The following is a 23,924-nucleotide window of genomic DNA, read 5'->3' on the forward strand; positions in this document are numbered from 1 at the left end:
CCGGTCTGTGCCGGCAAAGGCGAAGACTCAACCCACTAAACCATTTGGAAAACTACTTACTCATGTAATCAATAACAATGCATTGAAATCTCAAAAAGAAAGTCCTTTTTGATGAATGTACAGAAAGAAACAAGCTTCTGTATCTCTGTTAACAAGAAACTCGTTCATGTGTTAGTTTAATCTTTTATAATTGAACGAAGATTCTTGTTTCTCTCATTTTTAACAGTGCAGTTAAAAGAGAAGTTCTTTAAGAAAGTGTAAAAAAACTTTCATATTTCAACACAGCAAAACAAAAGTAATATTTGAAATAATAATTGAATGAAATAGTATTCATGAATTTTATTTTTTTTTTTGAAGTAAATAAATAAATAAGGAAAAGAGACACATTTTTATTCTCTTCCTTTTAAAACAAGTCAAAATTGAATGGCTTTTTTGCATAAAACATCAAAATTCCCTTTTTTATGAAGAAGCTGAAATGGTGCACCCTTTGGATGAAAGATTGATTGATAATTTTTTTTTATCAGAATTATCTTGGCTGTTTTCTTAAACTTCATTTCTGTTTCATGACCCAGAAATGAGGATTAATGATGATCCAAACAATTTATATGAGAGTGAACAAAAGACTTCTTTTTGTAACTGTCATTACTTTACTTGCGTTTCACACTTTCAATGGACTCCTTTTGCTTGTGATACCGTCAATCAATTCATTCAGTTTCCTCTTCTTAATGCATGCTATCAAATTCAAGGTGAAATTGATTTTTGTGTTTCAATGGAAACAAAATGTTACAAGTAAAAGCAAATCACTCTAAAGTAGATAGATAAAAAAATGACTTGAAAAAAATGATTAGAATGAATAAAAGTATAAATTGATGAAACTAAAGTGAGGTACAGTGTGCAAAATAAAAACCGGTCCGTTTTTAATATCTTTTGATCATAATGTTCGGATCTTTACGTTCTAGGAATCAATCTTAATGGTTCAATGGGGTGACCTCAGATATGCTAATTAATAAATACAGATGATATTTTAAATTGTAAAATTAGACACAAAAACGTACTTTCTCACAATAAACATCCCTTTCTTCTTCAACGGATTCGTACTTATAACCCCAAAATATTGCGAATAGCCGCAATCTGGGAAATATAATCCCCATAATTTGTTCAAGAGAGGGATTCAAAGTTTATATTCCTTGATTTTAATTTTACTTTTTGCTTATTTCGCCAATCTTGAGAACTTTCTGAGCGAATTGAAAATTTTTTGCACAGTTATAAAATTTGTTCATCCAAGCATAATTCCATGCAGGAAAGAAATCTTAATAAATATTTATAATTCTTTTATTATTTTATTAAATAATAGTCGAAAAAGTTAGAATTGTGAAGAATAAAAAATTTTGCGTCACTTTAAAGTACATAATTTTACATGGCAAAATATTAAATTTGAGCAAAATCGGTTGAATATTGCCTGAGAAATTATATTTTAAATATCTGACTGTTTTGAGATTCAGTTTCTCAGGAACTATTCAACCAATTTTACACCAATTTTGTATTTTGTAAAATTACATTTTTTAAATGATGCAAAGAATTTTATGCCTGACAACTCAAAATTTCTTTAACCTTTCTTAAATAAAATAATAAAGAATAATAAATGTTTATTAAAATTTATTTTTGCATGGAATAAGTTTAGCTAAACAAATTTTATAGCTGCGTGCAAAAATTTTTCAATTCACTCAAAAAGTTCTTGTGATTGGCGAAATACGTAAAAAGTAAAATTAACATTAAGGAGTCCAAAATTTGGAGCACTCTCGTGACCAAATTATTGGGACTCTATAAGAAACCAAATCCGTTGAAAAAAAGATATGTTTATTCAGAGAAAGAACGCTTTTGTGTCTATTTCCGTAAATTAAAATATCGTCTGCGCATTTATTAATTATCATATTTGAAGTCACCCTATTTTCAGCCATTAAGACTGAGTCCTAGAAAGTGAAGATCAGATCATTCGAACAAAAGTTAATCAGGGTGGTCTGTTTTTTTTTTCTTAATTTTTTTTAGAGCAATGTAGATATTAAAATAAATTTTACAAATTGGAATGATTCAAAGGATTTTACCTTCTCTCAGAAGCTGAATTCCTAAACTCAAGCAAGTGTTTTTAATTATCATTGCACCAATTGTCAGATTGGTGCAATAATAATTACACGACAGATCTATCACTGACAAATTTAACCGATCAATCACTGACCTTAAGCTAGTGGTGAAAATTTTTAAAATGTTAAAAAGCTTTTGTCTTCATTCTAAACTATAATTCTAAGCTGTTTCTCTTAAAATTATTTTATCTTGATTGCAATCACAACGTTTTATAAATTTGAGTGATTGGTTTATATTACATGAAGCAAAAATAAGCAAAAAAGAAATCCTTGAAACAAATTTTCAAAATTTCGTTACTGTGAGTATTCTTTTCTTTTTTTTTTTGTACTAGTCTTAATTTAATCTTCACGCTCATCTCAAAGACCTTCTTTTTCACAAGAGTGAAAATCCTAGTAGTCAGATCAAATAAAACAAGAAATTGACAACTTGAATACTCTTTCTTAGAAACAATTTTATAAGAAAGTTTGGAAGAATTAATTCCTGAGAATGTTGTAAACTATATCAAAAATCGCTATCTTGTGTTGCGTTACCGTCTTATAAATAGGTACACAATACTTTTTTTTCGTTAGAACTTGCAAATCCTCTGGAACGTTTCTACAATATATTTGAAAATTTAATGGAAAATAGGAAGAAAAAAAGTTTGAATAAATATTGAAGAAACGTGCTATTTTAAGTTTCCCTGACTAAACAGAATCATCTTGTATGCTTTTTTGTTTAAACTTTTTGTACATTTCAAATGTTATTTGTTTGTTTGTACAGTTCAAAGGTTAAATTACTAGGATCTTTTCGAGGCGTTTCCTCTTTTTTGTGTAAATCACTCTTTGAGATCGCTATATTGGATATGCAATAACGTAATGTTTAGCACGGTGTAGCCGTTTTAGGCTTTCGTGTCTCTAAACTATACAATCAACTAATCCCTTTTTCGAAGCTTACTTAAAAATTCTCAACTGAAATCGCGTTTTAAAAATATTTTTTAAAAAGGCAATTTTATTTTTAAGTAAAACAAGAGCAAATTTATAATATAAAAATTTATAATTTTGAATAAGAATCTACAAAAATTCGGAGATTACAGTAATAGAGCAAATTAGAGCATCAGAGCTTTCTTCCTCACAATAATTTTAACAAAGAGAATCACTGGGAAGGTTGCAGAACTGGCCGTTCTTGCTCCCAACCAGAGTAGGTTCTGCCATCTGTTGGACAGAAAAAACTAAAACTATGTGTCGTGAATGCATTCTAATGCATTTCTTCAATTTCTTTTCACTTAAAAGAGTAATTCCACATCAGAGGGACAATCATAAATGTTAATTTTTCTGCGATTTTTAAAAAATAAGACTATAATTATAAGACTATATTATTTAAATATTCATGCGACTAATATATAAATTTCATGTTTCATGAGAGGGAAAAAAAAGTTTCGTCATCCAAATTGTATGAATAAAACATCTTTCCTTACGATTTCATATAGAAATATAACAAAAGCACAATTTTCATAGATTGAGCCGTGATAGCTCAGGGAATAGAGCGTCCACCTTCCAATGAGGTGAACCGGGTTCGAATCCCTGCGGCGGCTGATCGATACGACATCCGCATTCGGCTTGTACTGACGTAAAATATCCTCAATGGTGGACAGATTATGGATTAAAGTACCCTTGTCGTCAAGCTAAACGTGGGAGGTTTTCGCGGTTTTCCTCTCCACTAAGGCAAATTTCTCCAAATACTTGACCCGGGAGTTCCCTTGTCTTCTGGGTTGCGTTTAAATTACAAGGCTACTGGGTTGAACATTAGTAGTCATAAACCCAAAAATTGGGTCGGCTGTTCAACGACGGTTATAAAATAAAATAAAATTCTTCATACGTAAAAATAAACTGCCTTAATCTAATATGTAAATAAATCTTAATATGTAAAAATAAACTACCTCAAATCAACGTTTCCCATCTGTTTTAAGCCCAATCCATGTAAAATGGTACCATATACAGTTTCAGATGAAAATGATGGCCGGTTAATGCATCCTAATTGGATAAATCAATAATGTGATATGATTCAGTTCACTTATGTGAAGATCAAGACGTAATTGATTGCCACCAGTATAGAATAAGTAGAAGTTATAAAAATATCATTTACCTGCAAAATGTTTCTTTATGCCTAAATTAAATACTTTTACCTACAATATTTATGCATCATCCATTTTTAGTATTCTCTATAATTATTATTACGTTTTTATTTCGATTAATATTCCAAACGAAAGGCTTAAAACTAAATCTATGTTCCTTTATTATAAAATAATTCCATAAAATTACTTTATTACACAACATTTTGTGATAAAAATACTTAGATTAGTATAGGAACTTATAAAAACTTAAACAATTAATTAGCAGTAAATAAATTATATTACAGTAAATAAGTTATATTATTAACAATATATATAAGTTATTACTTTTTTTAAACAGTGTCCAGTCAATAAATGCAATTTAAATATTGAATAAGAAATCGTAAAGCATTATTAGGAATACAGTTTTCGAACTAAAGCTAAATAATTGCAGTAATTAATTTTAATTTTATCCTAATAAAGACTAGAGGAACTGAATCTGTGTTAATAAATTAATCTTCAATTTTAATGTTTGTTTATTGTTAAGAAATAAAAATCGTTGCAGATGGAAGCAAGACCCTCTACATGCAGTAAAATTCAACAAAACAAATTATTATGTTTGTGAATATTGACTTGCTTTTCATGAAATTAATTAAACTAATAAAATTACATGACTTCGTTTAATTATCATATGGTTATGGTTATTCTATTATTATAAAACAATTAGGTAATCAAAATTTAATACAGTTTTTGATGAAAAACAATTATAAATTCTTTTTTGGATTTTTTATTTTTTATTATCTCATATTCTTAGTTTTTGAGATAAACTGTTTTATATATTATGTAAACCAATTTTCACACCCACATCAATTAAAAATTATTTTCATTTAATAATTGGTTTAATTGCAATTCAATAAATGAGAAATATTTGAGTGACATCGAGTTTTAGTTGTACTACACAGACATTATTTTAAAAATACTAAATCCAAAACCTCTACAATTGCTAAAAGCAAGCAATAAATTGCTTTGAATACTTTAAATTAACTGGAACTTTCCTTCAGCAGTTAAAATAATTTAAAGAAGAGGGATACGAAATGTGCAAGTATCTTAGAAAATGAACCTAACACCATTTCTACTTTACAACCATTCTTTAAATAAGAAATATTTTATTAGTTTTTAACAAAAAATATTTAAAAAGCATTTTGATTAAAGACTTTTCCTTTAATTTAAAAATCTAAATTCCCATATTTAAAATTCTACGTATGGTAAAATTAAGTTTTAAATTCAACTCAATATCGAATTTTTTTCCAGATTCCTATTTTATTTGTTAAAAAATGATATTTTAATGAAATAAAGAAAGCATGGTTTTTTTACTACAAGCAATTATATCAATTCAACCTTGAAAGTTTTCTAATTTTTTATTATAGATTTATATTTCTAAAAAAACTTTAACTTACTATTATAAGCCTTTGTTTTATAAATTAATGCAAAAGTACAAATTTTTATTCGAAATTTTATTTTATTGTGATGTAAACTAAGAAATTTACTTTTAGTATGTTTCTTAGTCAGGAAACAACGGCGTTGTACCCAAATTGAAAGATTAAAATAAGGTACACATCGTTTAGCAAATTAGATTATGTTTTTGAAAAAAGAAGGAAAAAAACAGTATCAATCCTCAAACACTGTAATTTTTGCATATCGAAAGTTTTTCTGACATAAAATAATATCTTGCAAGTTTTATTTTCTCCAATCTAGTTACGTAAATGCATTTTTTTTTAAAAAAAAGTAAAGTTAATGCATTAAAAATTTGATGCATCATTTGATTCATGTAAACGTAAACTTAACGTTAAACTGTTTGCCGTACCATAAAATTTTATGAGTTTTGTATGCTAAAAAAAACTGAACTCCGTGATCATTTTTTTATCTTTTTCTGATGTGAAAGACTTAAATATGAATGTTTAAAAGTTTTATTTCTTTGAAATTTAATGACTCGGAAAATGTTTGGTTGATGACTTTTATTAATTTATTTATTTTTTATTTTATTTTTATTTTATTTTTGTTAAATAACATTACATAGTTTGAAATCAAATTTTATATACCTTTCAATTTAAACTTTTTTTTTATCCATTATAAAATTAAATAATAAAAAAATAGTAAAGGATTATGAAAAATAATTAGTTTGTAATGGTAGTTTTATGATAGTGCACCAAAATTGTGTTTGATTCTCTTTATTTGTTCCAGAGATATAGAGAAATACTGAAAACGAAAAATTAACAAAAAAGGGCTAAACTTACTACATGTTCTCCTGTCGAAATTATTGAGACCACATTTTCCTAAATGGATCTACTTCCTATATTTTAAAAGTCTACAATTCTTTTCTAAATAGCTTATTTATTCAAAGAAAATGCGTTTTTGTGTCTAATTTTGTAACTTAAAATATTGCTTGAACTAAATAATTAACATATAGGCGGTCACATTCTCAAACCATTAGATTGAGTCCTTGTACCTGAAAATCCGATTCTTAGATCAAAAGTTGTTCAAGATTTTAAATTTTTTAAAGCCCACTGTACATAAAGAAAGTGCATTTACAAATGCATATTCATTTGGAATAACTCGTCTTTTGCCCCTCCTGAGCAGGAAAAATATTGATTGCGCAAAAAGGCAGAAGAAAGAATTGCCCCACGAATATGACATGAAATATACAATGTTGCACACCATTTACTAATCCCTGCAGGACAGTTGCATCGATATTATCCCAGGTTTTAAAGATGGCAGGCTTCAATTCTTCCCCAGACTGAAACTGTCGGTTTTTGAAATATATTGCCCTACTGAGGAGACCCTCTCACGTTTTCTTGTAATTGAGATCAGGGGAAAAAAACAGGCAGTTCTATGAACTACTATCCAGAAACCATATCTGTGACGATTTTGCAATATGAAATTGGGCATTGCCTTACTGGGAACTGCAGTTTAAATCACCCTTTATGTCGGCAAATGGTAGTAAATGGGTTTCTACTACTTTTTTTTAATGTTTGGTAGCCATGCAGCTTGGAGAAAAAGTAGAATCGATAATCAAAGCCTTTTGATTGGCTACTTTGCTGTGCTTTAAAGAAGATTTCTTGTTTTTTTCACAATTACTGTTTCGTTTTATGTATCGTACAAACAATTTGCAATTTTAAATTTAAGGCAGAGAGTAAGTTTCTTGTTTTGCAGTGGCACCATTGCCAAAAATGAAATATGAATTTGGCCACACACACGTCACAGCCCGTTTATGGGGTGAGCCCAATCATTCATTCAGCCACATGTAGTAATTTTAACCTGAAAAAGAGAACGATGAATCTAAAATTCAATGACCGCAGAGGAGTGATTTTGTATGGGAACATAGAGGTATTTGTAACCCAACAGATTTAACGCGCACCAGTCACCATTTACTACACGGGGAGTCTTCGGCCAGCGGGGATTGAACTCACGACCTCTTGAATATGGTCCCAACGCCCTACCAGCCCGGCTGTTCCCGCCAACTTGTAATATAAAAGAGTTAAACAGTATTCCGTGTTAAATGCAATCCACAAGCAAAGGAATTTTTTTTAAAAATCAAGTCCCCCATAAGTTTTTCCTTAGCATGGCATGAAAAGTGGGTTTCTTCTCCATTACACAGAAAAATGAAGGCTTATAAATGTCATGGAAATGCTCAAGTTATGGTGGTTAATTTAATACGGCTTTTCTCCCATAAAGTTTACAGGACACCAACAAAATGCTTTGAATCCCATTTATTACCATTCGCGGAGATAACTTGCGACCCATTGTGTATTTTCCAGCAGAATAATGCCTCCATTCACGTTGCAAAATCTTCACGGGTATGATTTTTGGATTGTAAGTTGCATGATGTCGAACGCCCTTCATTTTCCCCTGATCTCAATCCTAAGAAAACATGAGGAGCTTTCTTCGGAAGGGCAATATATTCCTTCAATCTGGGACAAAATTGAGGCCTGCAATCATTGAAACCTTAGAAAATATTGACGCAACTTCTTTCCGGAAATTGGTAAATGGTATGCAACTCTGTATATTTTATGCCATATATAAATATGGTAGATATATTGACTTTTTAAACAAGTGGCTTTATTTCGATGGAACACTTTTTCGCCACTTTTCCACACATTTAGTATTTTTTCTTGTTAAGGAGGGGCGGAAGGTGAGTTACTCTTCTTATATATGTATTTGTTTATACACTTTCTTAATGAACAGATTTCGTTCTTATTGGTTTATTTAATGTGAATTCACGACACAAAACCATAGTGGCTTAATTCGTTTGAAACGCATTATATAAACTAAAAGAGAAGGTTGGGAAAAACAAAGGAATGTAGTTGAATACGTGATTTCTAGTAGAACTCCGAAATCAAGCATCTCTGGCTGTAGTCAGTGAGCGGGTGGGTGACCACTTCGATCAGCTAGCAAAGGAACCGTGGGTGAGTAGTATCGATCATGTTTCAACTGTTCTACAAGTACTCGACTTCGCTTGCAGGTCATAGGACTGCCAAAGCGGGGAGCAAACTCCTATACAAAGGATCAAAAATGTGATCGTATGTCTTAGGATCATCCCAAGGGATGTTTTCTAGACCATCACCAATAGCCCATTGCGTAGCTGTTATGTGACGTAAAAAATCTTAATTTTATGTTTTCTTATAATTTTTGTCAAAAATTTGCATTGAAGTGGGTCCATAATTAGCTGTTTTATCGTAATTACAGGGCGATTTTGTTGACCTCTCTTTCAGGGGTACCATATTAGGTGGGTCAACATCGCTCCCACAGTGAGGACAGATAGTACAGAGAAGGAAAGAACATCCATTTCTTGCCCGGGATTCAAAACCAAGACCCTTTCTGATGCAAGGACAGTTTCCTGCTTCCTACACAGGCCGGTCGGCGTAATTGAATATTGTAGCTAGCTTATCAAATTATTTGCCGAATCAGTTATTTCTGCACCTATTTGAATGAAATTTTTAACAAGAATTATTAGAGAAACTAAAATTATGATATTTTGGACGAAATATCGGTTTATAGACGCGCGATCAATATGTTCATAATAAGGAATCGTTCTTAGCAGCGTTCGATAACACTGCCTGTCATGTTGCTATGAAATGTTCATCCATTTGAATTGCCCAAACTCCTCTTAACCTTTTTATCAATATTTACGGGTCACCCTGTTAAACCATTTTCTAGAATAGCGAAATTTTACATGGAATATCGTTTGTCGACCACGCACTTATTTGATACAAATATTCACCATAGTGACGAGCAGTGATGGATCAGGTAATAGAGAGCTCGTCTCCCAACGAAGTGATCCAGGTTCGATCACCAGCATTTACTGGTCTTTACAAGCTCTGCACCCGGCTCTCACCGACCACAATGCTGATGTAATATATCATCAGTGGTAAGTACATCATGGATTGGAATCCTCTTGTGGTTGGACTAACCATGGGAGGCTTTCGTGGTTATCCTGTCCTTGTAATGCAAGTGTGGACTACTCCCATTAAGAATTCCTCCCCCAAAGCTAATTCATCTGAATGCTTGATCCAGGAGATCTCTTGTCGTCTGGGTTGCGTTCAAGAATACAAGGCTACAAGGTTGAACATTGATCGTTCAATAACTCAAAATTCATCAACTCAAATTCAATAACTCAAAGTTCTTTAACTCAAAATTTGGTCGGCTGTTCAAGGGTATAAAATAAAATATTTATGACACGACTTGCATGCATAGTATTGGGTTAATAGAAGGTGAAATCTAATCTTCCTCTCATTCATCATTCTTATCATAATAAATAAAATTACAAAATGTAAGTAAAATTTATTTTACCTTTAGGCATACATCTATTTATTTTAATTACTCATTTTAATCTCAAACCAGGTATTAAAGAGGCGAAAATACGATTAAATGAATCTCATTTAGTTTTTTGTTCCGTGATTAAATTTAAAACTTGAAAGGCATCAATAAATACAAGTAAACTATCAACTTATAAACTATAGTAACGAAAAAGATGAACTAAACGGAATTTTAAATTTGCAAAACCTTTAAGAGAGGTACTTAAAATAAAATAAAACAAAAAAAAGTATTCATTCATGCGAACTGTGTGATGTATCAGTCTCAGGAAACTAAATGAATGATTATAAATGTCTCTTCATTAAGTTCTTTACCTATTTCCCAGTATTAATCCGAAATTACTGAAGTCATTAAAGCTGCTGCATGAGTCACTGGATAAATAATGTCCCTGGAGATAAATGATCTTCTTCGTTTATTAATCAATTCCTGGAAGTTGACGGAGCAATACTGAAAAGAAAAAGTTAGAATGGTGAGATAAATGACTGCGTTTTTAACAACGACGGCAAACGTTTAATAAGATGCAGTTAAATAGTTACTTAAAACTAAGCAATTCATCGAATTTATATTGAACTAATGCGTAAAAATTAAACTCTGTTTGAACTGAAAACTTATTAAGTTATAAAGAGAATCTATATAAAATAAGTTAATATTTTCTACATTATGGAGAATTATATTTTTACAGTAAAAAACAAACATATTATACTGAGTAAAGGGTGTTCGTTTTGGTTGAAAACGAATAAAACAGTCCCTAAAACTTACAAATTTTAGCAGCTGAATCTTTCAGATAACAGAACTATTTACAGCACTCAAATCTGACAATTACAACTTTAATAGAGTAATGCAGCAGAAAGAATAACAAGAATCTAGCTGCAAACTAATCTCTTTACAGAGAGATCACTCGTATTTATATAGGCTTGGTGATGAAATCATGGAATTTTCGCAGCTATTCTAGACGATTCTTTGTAAACTTAAGTTCCGTATTTCTTTGAAACCTGAACTCCAGAAATATAAGCTTGTTGCTTAATTTGTCGCCAAGTCAGTAAAAATATATGTCGCCAAGCTGAGCCTTCCACAGGAAATACATTAAACGCTTTTTCTTTCTTTAAATTGCAATAGAATTACGTGCTCCATTAGCGCCAGTTCACCGGAAACGCCGTTTAATGTGGTGACAACTGAACAGATGCGCAATAAGGTCGAGAACTCTTTACGGATGAGAGCAGATTTAGTCTGACCAGTTATTCCGGACGCATACACATCTAGAGAGAGCGAGTGACACGCAATAACTCTTCTAAGACCACCGAAAAAGACCGATTTTATGGACGATAATGCTACATCTCATCGCACAGTGACTGTCACAAAACTGTTGGAGAGTAAAGATATTGCACGCGTGAAGTGGCATGTGAGGTGCCCAGATTTTAATCCGATTAAACACGTGAGGGACACTCTAAGGAGACGCTTGCAACAATTCCGCAGATGTGATTGGCACGACAACAGGAATAGGCAGCAGTTCCTCAAAAGCTTCTTAACATCCTGGTCCTTAGCATAGGCAAACGATGTCAATCCTGCATAGCAGACAGCGATGATCCTATCCTATACTAAAGGCTTCCTTGCCATTTCTGTGTAACATTTACTTTTTGGTCATTTGTGCAATTGTGTTTTAAGCCTGTATTTCAATAAAGTTCCTTATTGTTTCTATGGATTACATTATTTTTGCAATTTATTTACTTTCCCATATTCTTACATTTTGAGGATCCTATGGTATGATTTTTATTGATTTTCAACACTGTTGTTCAAACTTACATTCGAAAGACCACTTCGTCCTTAATTTTCGCACACCAGTGTATTATACAAACACCTACATATACACCTATATTTCACATGTACTGCAAAGCGTATCACTGTAAAAAAAAAAAGGCTTCTCAAAATAATTCCGAAACAAATATAGTCGAATTTGAAAACCCATGTACTCCTTATTGAGTACAGTGGTGTGCTCAAAATTGACAAAGTGGCACATCATCCTCAAATGTCACAAATTTTATGAGTTTCGTTGCTATCAAATATTCGAAAAGAAAATCTAATTGGATAAAATTATACTCCACTAACCTTCATTCCCACTTTATTTCACAAAGAATGTCTTCCGATCGGTAATCAACCCTTTTCTTCCTCGTCGCGATGTTAATTTGCAAATAAAGACGAATTTTTAGAACTGACACAATTTTGAGCACGTCACTGTACTCAATAATGAATATAGTTTGTCAATAGAAAGAACTCCCCTCGCCACAAAGTCTAAGGCCGTCTGCTGCTATGGAACCATGAAGCAGCCCATTTCAAAGAGAGGAGTTTCTTTCTCCCCTGCTTCCCTTTCTCTCGCCGGCCCGAGGCAAAACTTGTCTTAACACTTCTACTTGAAATAGTTAAACCTCGTAACCATAGTCACCGCCACTATTTGAGACAAGTGGCTAGGGGAGTTCTTTACATAGACAAAGTATACACAGGGTTTTCAAGTTCGACTGTATTTGTTTCGGAACTATTTTGATGCAATTTTGCCCAATTTCGAGAAATCCTTTTTTGCAGTGTAGTAATCGGTTTCTATTAATAAGTAAAATATCACATAGACTAAACAAAGCATTTATTAGAGTTTCAAAATTTTCATATTGTGTAATGCTATTTTTTTAAAAAATCTTTGAGTTATTAAACATTTTATGGAAGCTAAAAGACGCTTTCTACGTATCAAAAAAAGTGATTTGGAATTTCATTGAATGTTGTGATAATTATTTTGTATCACTCTTTGCATAATAAAGAATTTTACTATCTGTGAGAATGAGTAACGCGAGTTATTTAGAAACTTAAAATACCTTCATTTTCACTATTTATAAGTACAATACCCTTTCCACTAATTGTTCCTCCGGGACTTCAGAAATAATTCCAGGAACATTTCGTTTAAAACTGCTTCAATCAACAAATAAAAATGGTGAAAAGATAAGTGAAATCAATACCCCTCAATGCCCTTCTTTCATAGCATTTGATGACTTCTGTTTTATGGAGAATAGTTAGGATTTTAAATGTTATGTTTCTTTTCACTTATTATCATTGGAACAAGAAATGATTACTTGGACGCAGTTTAGTATTTTGCTAAAAGCAAAACCCTGCTTGGAGTTTTATTTCCTTTAGTACATTGTTGAAATATTTTAATACCCCAATAAAATTTGGCTTTATGTATTTTTTAAGGATCTTCTTAAAACTATAACCATTACATCCCAAGAAATTTATTTTTGTTCCTTATTCACTAAAATACCTTGCAGATAGATTTTGTCGAAACATTAGGAACTGCATTAAAACCGTAATTCAAATTCAAATTATGTAATTATATGAAAAATAAATTAAAATACCTTCATACTAATAAAGATATTTCTCAATATTATTAACATATGAATCGTTTACTGTAAATCAAGTCTTGAAATGTTTTAAGTTTAGGTGTCAAAGTACTTGGATTAATCCTAGCTTTTCGTATTTAGATCAGATTTATTACTCTGAGAAAAAAAAAAGCATGGTCAAAACAACCAGAATATGATAAAATTTACTATGTTTCTGGATCTACGAGAATACCAAAAAGTACGATAATTATTGCCGAAACGCTTTAGCAATGACTTTTTGGTAAAATCAGCAATAAAATATGGTTTTTATTATCATACTGTTACCCAAATCAAAATTCTTAATGGTCCCATCAAATCATTTTGATGGCTTACGTTGGTTTCAGTGAAATTCATGATGATCCAACATCATTTGATGGTTGTCCAACATTTTCCATTGTGCTATCATGGTCCTTGATATGCCAGCAAACTTCCATCATTCCATGATGGAAAATGCTACTTTAATACTATGATAATTTTCCTTCAAGAGAAGTTTGACTCTCATGAACCAACAATCCGTGATGATTCATGATGTTATCAACTATACATTTCCATGGTGGTTTAATGGGAATTCTTGTTGGTTCTCAGGAATATAGCATCAAAACAGTTTGTATGTTGGCCTATCATAAATTGGTCCGAATTCCTACATTGAGATGATGGTTGTTTATGATCGTTCCAACATTTGATCTCTAAGAAACTATGATGGAAATTTCTGATGGTTTAACAAGAACAAACCATCAAAAAAGTTACCATTCTTATGTTTGACCATCATGAATCAGTCCAAATTCCTACATAAGGGTGATGGCTACTTATGTTGGTTATCATCTTTAAGCTTAGGCCTTCGAACCATTAGGATTGAGTTGCAATACGTGAATAACAAATCAGTAGATGAAAAGATATTCAAGGTGTTTTTTTTTCCTTTTTTTGTGCGCTATATGCGTAGTTCAAATTTCGAAAGAAATATTACGTTAATTAAATTACTCTAATTTATAAACATTTGTTGTGCAGGGCAATCAAATAATTTACTGCCCAAACAAAATTTCTTAGTAACATTTTTTTTTCCGGAACACTTATTTATGGATCTCATGCTTACCCATTATTTGGGAATTCGTATGTGAGTTTCAAAGTCTAAAAGAAAAATACTTTTTGAACTTTTTATTCGATTTTTCAATAGCATATTTTTAGAAAGTAAGAGATTTCTTCTTTATTTTAATTTTTTCTCGAATGTTTATAATTTTATTTCCTTGCTTCGAAAGTTTTTTTTTTAAAAAATAAATGCATAAAACTTTCAGAAAAGATTGCACAACATATGCATGACTCTTGCGGAAAAAAAAAACTTTTTTTTCCAGAAAATCTTATGAAACTCCGACAGTTGCCTCCTCACAATGTGTTTTTGATTGCAAATCTCAATAATTGCTACGCTAACTCACTATTAATAGCCTCTTATACTATTTTATGTTTCTTTTGATGAGCAACTTCATGTTTTTAGTTCACTACGTTTTTGGCGAGATTTCAGCCCTCAGCCACCCCCTCTTAAGATTGGCAACATTTCCAAAAACTTTCGGATCTTTTTTAAAAGTTTTAGAAATAGCTGCGAATAAAATCTTAAACATCAATGACTTCAAAGAGACAAGTTATTACTATTTTGAAACAATTCATAATATCATTTTAAATGAAAATACTCAATTAAAAAAATTTTATGTTATTAGTGTTTACGAGTGATGATTTTTCATACTGTTGTTTGTTATGAGGATAAAAAATTAATGATCGCTACTGGGCACATGGTGAATAAATACAAACAATTGACGATTAAAAAATTGTCTGTCACTCCACACCGATCGCAACTTTTTTTTACATCGAAAATGCAGTCCTTTACATTTTGTTATTTTTTAATAAATATGGTATTATTCAGGGTATATTTGAAAATATTCTAAAAGTTATTTTATTTCATACCTATTTCTTACAACTTTCATGTTGGAAATAGACCTTGTAATATTTACCATATTTAAGAAATGCTTCAAATGAAATGCCTTCATTATTAAAATAGACCATTTTCTTAATAGTTTGAAATTTCCACTTTTTGTAAAAGTAGCTACATGCTTCGTAGAGTGACTAATGTTAAAAGTGCTGCCTCTGTCCGATTATAGAATTTCCTAATCTTGCTCTAAATTATTCCGTTGCATGGTTTTAGAAACAATCTATTCGTCAAGTTTATCCAACGCCAAAATATATTTTATTTTCAGTTTATGATATGTAAGTATGTTATAATACGTCACCATTAGTTTGTGAAATTCATCATTTTCGCCCGGCAAAGTTTGAAGTGATTAAAGTTTCCTATATGGCCTGAAATTTTATAAAATGACTCATGACAAACCTTTATAGTACATGAAAGAATTAATCATTCACACATTTAAACATTTCTTAGAATGACTATGGAAATCCTTCAGACATTCTATACAATAAATAGGCAAAGTATAAATTAAATCTCATATATCCTATTTCTTCTAAAAACGCCAGGCACTATTTCAGCATTCTATCGTTTTAAATACAATTTATTATGCAATATCACATTTCTTAATTTCATTAAATTCTACATGATTAGATAAAATTCAATGAAATCTGGAGAATTATTATACCTATTACATGCAAATAATGCAATAAGGGCAATAATTATGTTTCAAATAATTTAATATCATATAATTAGCCTAAAATATGATATTTTAACTACAGTAAAAAAATTTTAAAAAAAGTATACATTACGTTATTTATTGTGTTATAAGATAAACTTCATGTCGGATATAGGTTAAATTTGAAAGGGTTAACATTTTGAATGCAAAAATATATAAAACATATGAATATAAATATACTCCACAATAAACATGCATTCCTTATTACTCTGATATTCATAATTTATTTTGGGATGAACTGCCTGCAAATCTTGAGTCAAATACAATCTATAGAAAAGCCTTTACATATCAAGCTCTTATAAAACTTATTATTGGCTGGATTTTTTCTATATGCAAATTAATTTTGATTCATAACAGATGGATACATAAGGGATCAATTATGCCAGTGCTTCCCAAAGTGTGTTACGCGTACCCCCAGGGGTACGGGAGTAGTTTAGCCGGGGTACGCGCTAGTACGCGCTAGTAGTTTAGCCGGGGTACGGAGTATGCGAAATATCTTGTAACAAACGAAAATTTCAAAAACTTTTATTTAGAAACAAAGCTAGCCATGAAAATTTACGATTACGTATTTTTCTATTGGCTATTTTTTACACAGTTAACAGTTAATAATTAGTGGTGTCAACAGCCAGTTGTGACTTTTAACTTTCATGCAATTTTTTTATAGTAAAAAATGCATTCATTTCTTTATTGGTGGTACACAGCGTTACGAAAAATTTAAGAAGGGTACGCAAAAGTCATATGTTTGTGAAACACTGACTTATTCAATCACTTCACCCCAAAAGAATTTTTTTATTCGCATCTTTAAAAAAGAATTTGGATCTTTGTTATTAGTCCTTCAAAATATATTTTGTGTCTCACTTTAAATGTTTTTTCCGGCAAATAATTTTTTTTCTTTCTTTATTGAACTCATTTTTTAATTCAGTGGGAAATGTCCTTTCACTTGCTTAGTTGCAAACGGTATTTGAAGAATATAAACCATCAACTCAGTTATATATTTCATAAACTCATAGGTGAAGATAATTGCACTTGTTTTCTAGAAACATTCCATTTATTACTATAGAAATTCCTTCATAATATGTAAAAAAATGGTTCAAGTTGTTCCTAAAACTGCGTATATTGGAAGGAAAAATTTTATGAAAAAATCAGTCGGAAAAAAAACTGAAACTTTTTTTGAAAAAAATTATATTCATGTCTTTCTTCCGGAAGAAATGGTCAATTTAGTATAAAAACAATGCATTTTACAAAAATTATACAATTTTTATAATTTTTTCAAAAATAAAGAGTATTTTTTACTGAAATACTATGAAAAACCTTGCATCCAAAATATACTCTTATTTTAGCAAATAAACAAAACTAAGTAATTGAAAAAAAAAATTCTTCAAACTGAACCAAACATTAAGCTGTAAGGCAATAATTACTGATGAGATAATAAGTAATAAATTCTGCTTCTTTTTTATCTATTTGAACAGAAATTTTCGTACTTAATAACAATAACTACGTGTTCTGGAAATAATACCTCATTTCAAAGGTAATAACATTTTTTAGGTCTGTTTAGCAGCACAAAAAAATAAATAAATGAACACCGTATCTACGCTGTTTAAGTAATCAAAAGATTTCAAAACTTCTTAAAGCAAACAAACGTCACCTTCTTTTTCTAACTGAGATTATTTTTCGGTTTCTGAAATAAATAAGAATTGTTTTCTTGTTTTGACTCGCAAATGGACTGTTTTCTAACGTCTAGACTAATTATAAATAATATGTAGCTAAAGCAATTATACATTAAACAAGTTTAAGCGTTAGTTTTGGCTACGACGCTAATTTTCATTGAATAATTAATAAGGTACTACATTACTTTTGTTTATTCTTCACAAAAATATATTGCCTACCTTATAAATAAAGAAGGTCATAAAATCATAAAATTTCCTTGATAAAACAAGCTTTAGCTTTTAAACTTTACTTTGAGAATTTATTTAATCCTTTCTTTTTCGAAAGTTTTATGCTAATTTTATAACAAAATTCATATTCAGTTTTTAAATAAAGAATATGGTAAAACTGTAAAATGCTCTGTTTGCCTGCAGCTCATTGTATGAAATCGTTAATAAATGAAGAATTTGTCTGTCTATGTGAGTTTTACGTCTTAAAATTTGGACGATGAAAGTGGCAATTTCAGCTCTCGATCTTTAAAATCGTTCAAAATTTCAATAAAATCTTTCTGGAAAAGCGTTTGAAAAATGGAAAATTCTCATTGACTTAAAGCTCTCGCCATTGATATAAATTGAGTGCAGACGATTTTTTATATCAGATATTTTAAAGATAATATGAGTGCTGTTAGCTTACTTATAGCTCTCATTAATCAAAAAAAGATTTCATTACACGTTCTTTATTATTTAATTATTTTTTATTCGTTATGGCAAAATAAATTCAATGATCAAAGTGAAAGTATTAGTTCAGGTAGACTACGTAAACGAATTAGCATTTTTAAAGTTATCTAAAACCACATGATAATTTTGTTTAAAATTATGATTTAAAATGATGTTTATATAAAATTAAAGCGATGGTATTTGAAATTTCAAAAAAAGTAAGTTGTGTACTGATAAGCTTTATAAATCGAGAAATAGTAATAATTAGTTTGGGTGAAAAGTAAAAAGTCTCCATACTATTATTGACGCCAATGGTGCCTAATTAATTTTGTTAAGAGGTTTTTATTCAAATTTAAAAAAATTAATTTGCTAAAACAGTTAATGAAGAAAAGGTACTTATTCATTAAGGGAAACCGTAAAAAATTGCCGTACTTCTATTGACGCCAATGATGCATAAATAATTTTGGTAATAGCTACTCGTACTAATTGAATTACAGTAAAAAAATAAGCTAGCATTCTAACTTATGTATTCTAACTTTTGTAAGTTTTAATACACCATTTTGCTGATAAATATTAGCTGGCACTGACGTTGTAGATCACATGCGTGGGTATGGGAGGTCTTCTTCTCCTTGGAGTACAAGTACCCATTTGGCGCAATTTTAATATATATATATACTGTGGAAGAAGATTTTTTATGGACCCTCATAAGAGAATTACAAGAATTCTTACAAGAATTACAAAATTCTTGTAAGAATTCTTGAAAGAATTACAAAGTCTTACAAGAGAAAATTGCTTGATTTTTGCAAATATTTACTATCATGAGTTGGTCTCGAGCAAAAGCATTATGCCAAAAGATACAGAATACAATTTAATTACGATAAAATGAAATACTAAAAACATGTTTTTTTTTAATTTAATAAGAAAGCCATAGGGGAAGACAAAAAAGTACTATGAAATTAAAAATAAAATTGGAATTATTTTAGCTTTATCAATAATAATTCTAAGTAAATAATTCGTTAAGGAAATAATCGAACAAGATTCCGTAAATCCGAAAAAAAGATAAAATATTTCTAAGATGCTTGAAATTTACACATGGGCTTAAAAGTAAGCATTCCGAAACAGTGTGAGTCAGAGGAGTCCTGGAGGCTAAGGCTCCACAATATCATGACCAAAGGCCTGATTGAGCCGATGTGATCAGCATTTCCGCAAGTTGCCTTTACTTCCCATACAAGTTAGTATCCATCGAACTGAAATTGGGTGGTCTTCAAGACACAGCTGGGGATCTTCACAAGGACAGTTTAGTCGCGATGGCTCAGGGGATTGAGCGTTCGCCTTCCAATGAGGTGAACAGAGGTTCGATCCCGGCGATGGCTGGTCGATACAAATTCCGCATCCGGCTTGCACCGACCACAGTGCTGACGTTAAATATCCTCAGTGGTAGACGGAGCATGGGTTAGAGTCTTCTTGCAGTCAGGCTAACAGTGGGAAGTTCTCGTGGTCTTCCTCTCCATGCAACGCCAATGCGGGTTAGTTCCATCAAAAAGTCCTCCACGAAAGCAAAATTCCTCCCAATACTTGATCTAGGAGTTCCCTTGTCTTCTGGATAGTGTTCAAAATTACAAGGCTACGGAGTTGAACATTAGTAGTCGTAAACCCAAAAATTGGGTCGGCTGTTCAACGACGGTTATAAAATAAAATAAAATAAAAAATGACAGTTTAGTGACTTAACCTTTGAGCTGCTATTGCGACTCACATTTAAACTGGGTAAAACATTACTAAATCTGCCAATAAGGTGTAAAAAAGAAAATTTCCGCTCAAAAGTTTAATTTTCCAATCAAAGGTTTTTCCATTTTTTTCAACCAAAACAATCTCTAATCTATTTCTTTTGCTATGCGAAGATTTTTCAACAAAGTGCTGCATATAAACAACCACAAAATTTTTAAAACTGATGCTTTGTAATTAACTAAAATGTTTTACATAAAAAAATGTTGACAGTTTATGCTTTCAAATTTATAATTTTGCTTTTAGTCTAGTTATTTCAAATTGATACACTTTTATTCGATTAAGCAATCTAATGAGTAGCTAAAACTTTATGAGAAAAGAATTTGTTTAAGACTATCTACAAAGCTTTGCGTTGAGAGCCACAGAGCTTCACACTAAAGCTAGAGAAAAGAAAAAGCCAACGCATTTTTTTTTTCAAAACCAAAACCTATTCAAAGGCAACTTTTTTTGACAAAATATGTAAAGTGATCCGTTACGATAATAGGCTTAAATACTCAGTAATACAATACTAATTTGTTAATGCCATTGAAGAAATGATCAGATAATAATTTTGTATGTTTGATTGACTTTAGGTCACAAAATTCACGCAATTTATCTTGATACAATAATTTTTTATTGAAAGTACTCAGAAAAATGCTTAATCTTTTAACTTTAAATATAATCGTTTCATTTACAGAATATAAACTGAAGTAAACGAAAATATGGCAGAGACATTGAGTTATAAATTTTAAAGTTTGTTCTCTTCAAAGCAGTAGTATAAAGTAACTTTTAGTCGTTTCTGCTAGATGGCTCCTTTGTGATTAGTAGGACTGAAAGAAACTTCGAAAAAAAGTGTTGGTTAAATCTCAGTGGTGCTACTTGTAGCATTATTCATTCACGCTTTAAACACAACCAGATTTTTTTTACAACAAATTAATTTAAACAAAAGATATGATTAAACCTACCACGCTAATTACAAAATTCTTTCAGTTAAAATATTTCGCAGTGTCTATCCGATATATTTTGGTTATAATTGATTTGCTATTGTACGAAGGGAAACAGCATCTGGTAATCAAATTAAAATAATAATAATAAATTTTTTTTTAAATGTTTTACTGTTGAAACGCTGCAATCAAAATTTTTAAAAAGCTGCTTATGTATTTGAAAAGAAAGTAGAGGAATAGTTTTCCTAGATTGCAAATTATTTTAATTTTCATTTAATGTTCTATTTGATTATATTATTCTAATATATTTAATTAAAATCAGTTCCCCGAAAGAGTTAGAAATCTCACTTTTTAGAGTACCGAAAACTAACTGCCAAAGTTATTAAATGATTTAAAGATTTCTAACATTGCCAAGATTGATTATGATTTAATAGTATTAGTTGGAAGTATTTTCTTTATGCAACAAGTAAGTTCATATTTTATTTTGTTTTAGTTTGAAAAAAACCTTGAATTTTTAGTAACAGTCATACATTATTAATAATGATCAGATTAAGCAGTATAATAACACTTCACGGAAGTGTGAACCAACTGCTAGGCATTCACTTTCCCGATATTCTCCACAATGATATTTTGAAAGCAAAGGTTCATTACCCTAAAATACCTTTTAACTGATTTTTTTAAGTTTATGGGCCATTGCCCGGTATTCCCTACACTGATATTTGAGTTCAACCTTCATGCCTTCCTCTGATGTTTTTCCTAATTTAATTTTACAAACAATAATCAAATAAGCTGATTAAAGAGAAATTTATTTTTATAAATATAATTTATAAATTATATAAAATAAATTCTATTTTTATTAGGTCATAAACCCATCAAGAAATTTTTAAGAAAAATAATTAAAGAAAAATTAGAGTTTGCGATTCTCATATTTCATACGTTACGAATAAGCATTTGTTATTAAAAATAATTCTTAGGTAAAATATATAATAATTTTTTATTTCATACACTGTTTTTTGTTATTCTGATTATTTCGTACATGGCCTGAAATATATGAATTTAATGTTATTCATTTTAAAAATTATTATGAATTTTATACCAATTTAGACATAACTTTGCTAGCAAAAAAATATGAAATAAAAATTGCAATTTCATTTTATTAAATGGATATTTAAAACACTCTATTTACGTAAAAGTCCATGAGAATTACCAAGTGGAATGTCATGAATATCCATTGATAGGTAGTCAATGAGAAGAAGAATTTATCTCCGTCGAAAAATATGAAGTGTTACGTCTTATTCAAGCAAAACAAATACTTGTTCTCCAGCTACGCATGCTGCTTCTTTTTTTTAAAAAAAGGTCGTATGGGAGGATGTAAACAAGCCATTAAGATTTTAAGAATCCTTGGAAGACAAAATAGCCGGTTACTTTCGATGGACAAAAGCCAGATTAAAGACAGTTGCGTATCTTTTGGTATTACATTTACTTCGATATTGGCAGAAATGTTATTTTTGAAGAAGTGTGTATTTAAAGATCATGGTAAAACTATGCAAAGAAAATAAAACTCTACTTTCTGTTGTCATCTATCCCAGCTCTAATCAAAGCTATCAGTTTGTTTGCTTGTTTTTAATTTTATAATGTATTCATCTTGAATCTTCATTGTCCCTTTCTTTATGCTATTTACAATTCTATAATATTTTTACTCCTCTTGTTTTAGTTTCATTTGGTGTTTTAAAAAATGAAAAGTAGTTTAGATTAAGCTAAACAATGTATCCAACTCCTACGGAAAAATCAAAAGAAATCATTAAAAATTCTTTCCTACGAGTATTGTTACTATATTATAACTATTGTTTCACCATTCTACTCAAAATCGCATGCAAATTAGAAATAGAACTCACCGAGAATTCTTCTTTACCTAAAAGAAACATCCTTATAAGGTAGAGAGCAATAAAATTAATGATTTGATATTTAATTTTAAGTTATATACTTTGAATTCACTCTGTATTATACTATGTATTCATTACATATAATTACTTCCTGATACTTCTGCGTTTCTTTTATTTCCTTATTACCTCAACTCTTCTATTTGGGCATAAGTATTCAGACCCTCACCAAAAGAAGTAGCGTGTTTTACAATGTGGAGATGTCATTCATGGCCTTTATTCTTGACATTAGAAACATGAACTTTGCCAGTCACGCATCGAGACCTACGTAGGCGGGGTTTGACAAAATGGGTATTCAAACACTGGACTGGCCTTCTCGGAGTTCCGATCTAAATCCCATCGAACAATGTTTCGGAGTGTTGATTAAGAAGTCAGCCATTTTGACCGTCCTCACTCATTTCAGCTTTGATGGACGCCTGCAGGTACGGCTACCTACTAAAAACTAGTTGAAAATCGAGTACAAGCGATCATCAACGCGAAAGGGAGACCAACATCATATTAATACAGTAAATTCATGGTGCACTTTTAACCTGTCACAAATCAAGGGTGCCGCCATGATTTTACGGACTCTCTGTACATGCCTCAGGACACTGCGACTCTGTAACGATATATATAGGATAATTTTGGACAGATAGTATACGAAAAATTCTTTTACATTTATATATATATATATATATATATATATATATATATATCATATGCATGTCCAGCACATCATGTTTAATG

General features: G+C 30.6%; 1 long non-coding RNA gene across 1 annotated transcript; it reads right to left on the bottom strand.

The window, feature by feature from the left end:
* Positions 1-388: 388 nt before the first annotated feature.
* LOC107436705 (uncharacterized) lies at positions 389-22,624 on the bottom strand. The gene is made up of 3 exons (XR_001583135.4): positions 22,466-22,624; positions 10,411-10,543; positions 389-732 (listed from the first exon to the last, which is right to left on the bottom strand). It is a non-coding gene; the product is annotated as an uncharacterized LOC107436705 (long non-coding RNA).
* Positions 22,625-23,924: the final 1,300 nt, after the last annotated feature.

This window comes from Parasteatoda tepidariorum, chromosome 1, assembly GCF_982258835.1.
Source record: "Parasteatoda tepidariorum strain Cologne lab strain chromosome 1, Ptep-v5.0, whole genome shotgun sequence".
NCBI classification, from domain to species: domain Eukaryota; kingdom Metazoa; phylum Arthropoda; class Arachnida; order Araneae; family Theridiidae; genus Parasteatoda; species Parasteatoda tepidariorum.